Below are 7,071 nucleotides of genomic sequence, written 5' to 3'. Positions count from 1 at the left end.
TTAACTTGTAATAACCATAAATAATAATACAATTAGTTATTTTATAATATATCCCATCATAAATAATTAAAATATAAATATTACTTAAATGTATAGTCTATAATATAAGAAGTTATTAAATAATATATAGTATAGGAAACTAATATATTGGTTCAATATTAATTTGGGAAGTTGAACTAAATTATATACTAAATTAATGTTGGTGTAAAATTCTATTTATTATTATATGTGTGAATTATATATTAAATCTATTTATTCTAAATTCTTGTGATAAAAATTTACCAATTAGTATAAAATCCTTAAATATACATCTAATAGAATTTAGATTTAAATAGGAAATCATTATAACTAATTAGAATTTAGATTTAAATATAAAATTAATATAATAAGTTAAATTAAAGTATCTTTATTTTTTTAATCAATAAAAATAAAATCTTTTAAACATATTTTATCAATCCTTAAATTTAGTATGAATATTTTTGGCAATCTCAATGTTGTACCTCCTAATTTTAACTTGTATATATATGTTATAGATATGTAAAATTGGTGCATTTGAATCTATTTGAGTATGCTTTTTGTAACTATCTAATTAGTCAGTATTTATGTTTTTTTTTTTTTATCTTTTTCTCCCAACTCTCTCTTTCTCTCAAAATTTAAAACCTAAAAACTTATTTTCTCTTTACATTGGTGGCCATCAGTAATCTCTCACCAATGGTCACCTCTTTCTTTTTCTTTTCTTTTTTTTTTTTTGCAAATAATCCTCAGATATGTATATAGATTTGAGTTATTATCGCCTAAATATTGAGATTTATTGTTTCCTATATTTTGGATTTTTGTTCTCAGGTCTAGTTCTGAGTTATTATTGTCACCATTATGATGATTTTATCTAGAGTCTTTTGTTATTTAGATAGTTATACAGAAAGAAGTGCATATCTCCTCTCCAATAGAATGAATAAATTTGAAGGTAACCAGATCGAATTTATAGAAAGACCATGAAATCGAACAGTGACCATAAATAGCCACCAAGTGGAGCAAGCAATCGCTTATGAAACAAATATTATGCTCCGTCAACTCGATCAGATACTTCAAATGAAAATTTAAGAGTGGTTTATTATTAGACTTCCTATAGAAAAATATAAAAATATATTGATTTGCATCTGATATCTGAATAAAGTTTTATTTTAATGAAATTTCTAGTATGATTTCTTCTAAAAAAATATTTATGTTTTTAAGTACAGTTTTGAACATGTTAACTATAGAATTTTAATATAATCGAAGTGTTTTGTTAACTATATTAATGTTATTAAAAATTTGTAAAAAATATCTTCCTCTCTCTATCCTATAATCCTTGTTGTACTTTCTTTTATCATTTATCCCATATGATTATCTTGTTTCCTTTTATAGGAGTAAATAATAATATTTTTCAATAAATACATTAGTCAAACCAACACATTACCATTAATTAGATTTTGATATAAATAAAATTAAAATATTGATCTTTAATTTTCTGCTTATGCAATTGCCTTAATTTTGGGTAAATATATACCAAAAAAAGGGAGATGTATTGAGTCCTCTCCTCCGTAATTAACTCTCTTATTCTTTCTCTGAAAACTTAAAGCCTCTCATCTTTTTCCATTGGCAGCCACCGGTGAGCTCTCACTAATGGTCACCCCTTTTCTTTTTTTTTTTTTTGTTTGGTTTTTTGCAAATAATCCTTAGATCTGAGTTATTGTCGCAGATATATTATGATTTATTATTGCCAATATATTAGAATTTTATCCTCAGATCTAGTTTTGATTTATTGTTATCCCCATTATAGTGATTTTGTCTAGCGTCTTTTATTATCTGGATAGTTATCCAGAAAGAAGTGCATATCTCTTCTTCAATAGAAGGGAGAAATTTGAAGGTAATCAGATCGGACTTGTACAAAGGCTATGGAGTCGAACAGTGGCCATGAATAGCCACCAAATGGAGCAAATGATGGCCTATAGCATAAATATTATGCTCTGTCAACTCGATTAGATACTTTAAATCAAGATTGTATTTTTTTATTCTTTATATAAGTGATTTATTATTAGGCTTTTTACACAAAAATATAGAAATATATTGATCTGTATCCCATATTTATATACAATTTTCAATTAATGAAATTTTAGTTTGATTTTTCTCAAAAAAAAAAATATTGGGTAAATAATTATTGTTTAATATGCATCATTTAATTTTAATAGAACACTGATATAAGGGTATACTACGAAAAGTAAAAAATTTAGCGTAATTATATTGACTAAATTTTATTAATCCTATCTAGAAAAAAACTATAGGAACGAAGAATTTTTTATATATATATATATAGGAATTTGATTTTCCATGGACATGAAAATAGATTGACTTGGAAATATAAAACTTCCATGTTAACCAAATATGAGAATTTCATATTTTCATATATATATATATATATATATATATATATATATATATATATATATATATATATATATATATATATAAGCTTATTATAATATCAGTAAGTGTACGATTCTTCACTTTTTAGTTTTTAAAAAAATTTCGACAGTACTTTTGGCATGACATAATCAAATCTCAAGTCAAAACACACTCACATAAACAATTATATATAATCCCAACGTATTTCCAAATTCAAAATAGCCACTACTAAGCCTCTAACTCAAACGTATCATTCATGTGATTTTCACTTAATAAAAACGATCTAGGCGTGATTAGTGAGACAATGCTTGCGTGTGTTTACCAAAATAGGATGATACTGTATTTACCAAAATTTCTCCCCAAGCCTTGAGTTAAAGATAATAACAAATTAGCAAACGACTTGTAGTTTAGTGGTGTCAAGATGGTCATTAGACCTGAGAAAGTTTGAGTTAAAATTTTAATAGGAATCAAATAAAAAAAATAATTTTGGTTGCAATGACCCAGTTTGGTTTCACGCATCAAATAAAAAAAAAAAACATACTTTTGGTCGATATATAAACTTTTTCGTTGAAAATTATGTGATAAAATTGACACAGGTTTCCTTCCAAAATAAGATGCAAATATAATGGAGCTATATTGATTGCTAGGGACAATGAGGTTAAGGATCCAATCTTTAGGTCTCCTAAGTCCCTTTCATAATTTTTTTTTTTTTTGAAAAATCCAGCATTATTTATATATAGTAATTAATTACATATAAATTAATTTCAAAAAAATAAATTTCAATACACTTATTAATTTGATTACTAAAAAATTTGATTAGTATTAAGTTACACTCATTAATTTTTTTTTTTTTACAAGTTACAATTATTTCTAATAATTGTGCATTATTTTTTAGAATTTAGACTTAAGGTCATTTTTCTATTATCCATTCATTAATACAATTTTACAACAAAAAATATTATCCATGCATACAAAATTACAACAAACAAAAATTCGATAAAAAAAAAAAAGCAAATACATAAAGAACAAAACTTAAAAACTTCAAAATTTCCAACAAATCCTATTTATAACAAAAAATATGTTATCCATTCAAAATTACAAAAAAAATTCACCAACATTCACACAAAATAAACAACAATTTACAAAAAACAAATAACAAAATCAACATAAAATAAAATAAAATAAAAATTATTTGCAACATATATAAAAACAAAAATGCAAATAAAATAAAAAGGTAACGACTGACATGGCTTCTCCGGTGACCGGCGTTGCATCTAGGAGGCGTGCTGGAAACAGAGAGAAGAGAGAAAAGAGGAGAAGTGGCGCGCTGCAATTGCGCCCAAGGGGACCAAAGGGTTATAAAGCCCTAATTTTTTTCGACTGGAATTCATTTAAAAATCGGTCGCAATTTTTAATCATGCGATGTTGTTTTATAATCAAACAAATTGCGACGGACTTGTGACCAAAGAAGTTAGTCGCAAAAAATCGATCTCAAATCCGTCACTAATCCGTTGCAAACCAGATACTAAATTTGGTGCAGAACTGCAACGCACAATTTAGCCTGACAAATTGCGACCGACTTGTAACCAAAGAAGTAGATCGCAAAAAATCAGTCGTAAATCCGTCACTAATCCGTTGTAAACCAGATACTAAATTTGGTGCGAAACTGCAGCTCGCAATTTAGCGATGGACAGAAAAACGGTTGCAAATCCATCGCAAATGTGGTCGCAAATTCGTCTCAATTAAGTCGTAAAATTTATTAGCGCTAGAATTAGCGACAGATATGCAGTTGGCCACAATTTTGTCGCTAATATTGTCGCAGATTGGTCGCAAATCTGTCGAAAAATATTTAATCTCTATTACTTCAAAATTCATCGCAATCGGTCGCAAAATCATCGCAATAAATCGGTCGCAAAACCGCTTTTTTTTTAGTGGACCTTTTGATCTTTCTAATTGTGTGCATTTCATTTGTGGAGAAGGGATTACTACTTTTGCTTATGGGAATGTTGGATTTATATTGCTAAACATCTTTTTTAAATGTTAAATAATTTTTGTGAAAATTCATATTCTCTTTGTCATAGGTTGAATAATTATTGGTGTTGAAAATCTTATTAACTTATGTTTAAATTAAGGAATGTGTTTTATTGAAAATTGAATTTTTGCTAGAATATAATTAGCATAGGAAACACTTAATTTATTCTCATGTTAATAATTTTTGACACTTTTGAAATTGTGAATAATTATCCCCAACCATATTAAGCTAGCTTTGTTAGTTTATTTAGCTTGTGTTTTTCTTTTTTTTTTTTTTTAGTTTTGTTGCTTGAGGACAAGCAATGGTTTAAGTTTCGAGAATTTTGATAGGTGTTATTTTTATAATATTTTTAATAAAATTTTTATTAGGATTTTTAGTCTTTTTAATTACTTTAATTTTTTATTTAGTTTTATTTATGTTTTTGTTAAAAGCTTTCTTGAATCATATTTCACTTGATCTTAAGGAATTTCGCAAGATTTTTATAGGAAACTAGCCAAAAATACAAGAGAAGATCAATTGTTAAAGACTTCCAGCAAGTAGCACCCAAGGGCGTGCTACCCAGCACCCCCGTGCTACTCTGCGGAGTTTAACTTGGGCCAAAATTTCATATTAAGCCCGTGTTGCCCACATGAAGATATCGTGGGATGTACTTTATTAAAGTTGAAGTCCTATTTAGACGCTGGGAGAGTCCTAATTGGGAAGAAATACAAAGTCTAAACAGTTTCCTATCTCCAAAAGATTTCTTACTTAATAGAGATTCACTTTCCTAAACGAATACAAAGATATTCCAAAAAGTCTATATAAAGAGAGAGACTAGCCATGATCAAGGTAGAATCCATTCATTGTACATTCCATCTCTGAAACTATTGTTTTTTACATAGTTCTCTCTCTTTAAGACTTCAAGTGTTCAAGATTTATGTTAAGATTCAAGGAAGCCGTCCACGTTATTTGTTGACTAGTTTTTATCTCTAAACTATTAATCTTGTTTTTATTTTTCATCATTCATATTGATTATGGAATTATTTTCAATTTAATTGAGTTTTATTTAATTACTATGCCGAACTAAATTCTCAGACTAGGGATTTGATGTAGCTTAATTTCTTTTCCAATTTATAATATTAGATTTGCTTTTCTTTGTTCAAAGTATAATTTATTATTGAACTTAATGCTTCCAGGCAAAGTTTCTCCCTTGGATTGATTTATTTCATGATGCGAAGCAATTGGCACTTAAATATATGGGAGACTTGGATCGCTGTAAACCCAAGAAGAAGGGGCACGGCCGTGCCAGCCTCTGGAAGTCAAGGACGTGAGACACGCCCAAGCCTAAGAAGCACAAGCACGCCCATGCCGGATGAGAAGAAAGGGCACGGCCGTGCCATTTCTAGCATGCCCGTGCCAGCCTCTGGAAGTCTAGGACGTGAGGCACGCCCAAGCCTAAGAAGCACAAGCACGCCTGTGTCACAGCCAGCCTGCTCATGTTAGCCTCTGGAAGTCCAAGCACGCCCGTGCCAAGTCAAGCAAGCCTGTGTCGAAACTGATGAGTCCAGCTACGTTTCGGTGTCGGCACGCCAGTGTCATGCCAAGCGCGCTCGTGCTAGCCCCTGGAAGTCCAAGCACGCCTTTATCATGCCAAGCACGCCCGAGCTACGGACCTTACTAAGGCTTTGTCTAGTTACAACTTTGTGTTCTTTTTTTTATGGTTTTATATGATTAGCCTAAACCTATAAATATGTTATTTGTATTAAGAGCAGAGATCATTCTTTTTTACCATTATTCATACTCAATAAACTTCTTTGAGAGTTTAATTCTCTAATTCTTTTGTCAAATCAAACGTCATTGATCAAAACTCATGACGAAGTATAATCGTTATTCCCATTCACGTAACCGTTCTGCGTCAATTGGTATCAGAGCTGAAAGGCAAAAGTATCTCCATGGCCAACAATCATGACACACGACTCACCGCCATAGAGGTGAGGTTTGAAGAACTATCTGAATAGATTAGATAGTTGACTCTCACTATTCAATAAGGCAACCCACAATATGCAGCTGCAACAGCAGCTCAGAATCCACCACAACCAGATTATGCAAGATGCCAAAGTCGTTATGATGGAGGCCGAGATTACAGAGGTAATGGCGACAATTTTCATGAAGGCTACAAGATAAAGGTAGACCTTCAACCCTTCTCAGGATCGCTATACATAAACAGCACTCTTGATTAGCTAGCGGAGGTTGAGCGATTCTTCGAGATCATGAATGTCGAGAATGAACGTAAAGTTTCCATTGTGGCCAATGTGGTGCAGTAGCATGTTGGCATTCTATTCAAAATGAACGCCATCGTCAAAGGATTGAACCTATGCGAGACTGGGTTTTAATGAAACAGTTAATTGAGCAACGTTTTCTTCCCAGTGATCACTCTCAAATACTGTACAACAGGTACCATGACGATTTCTAGGGAAATCGAAAAGTTGATAAGTAAACGGAAGAGTTCTTGAGATTGCAGGCACAATGCGACAATTGTGAAACCGAATCCCAGCAAGTGGCTCATTATCAGAGGGGATTGAATCATGATATAATGTGTATGATGGGTGTAGCTGCGA

The sequence above is a fragment of the Jatropha curcas genome, chromosome 1 (assembly GCF_041381405.1).
Source record: "Jatropha curcas cultivar XTBG-Jc1 chromosome 1, XTBG_Jcur_1.0, whole genome shotgun sequence".
NCBI classification, from domain to species: Eukaryota; Viridiplantae; Streptophyta; class Magnoliopsida; order Malpighiales; family Euphorbiaceae; genus Jatropha; species Jatropha curcas.
Note: the sequence above shows the minus strand (reverse complement) of the source record.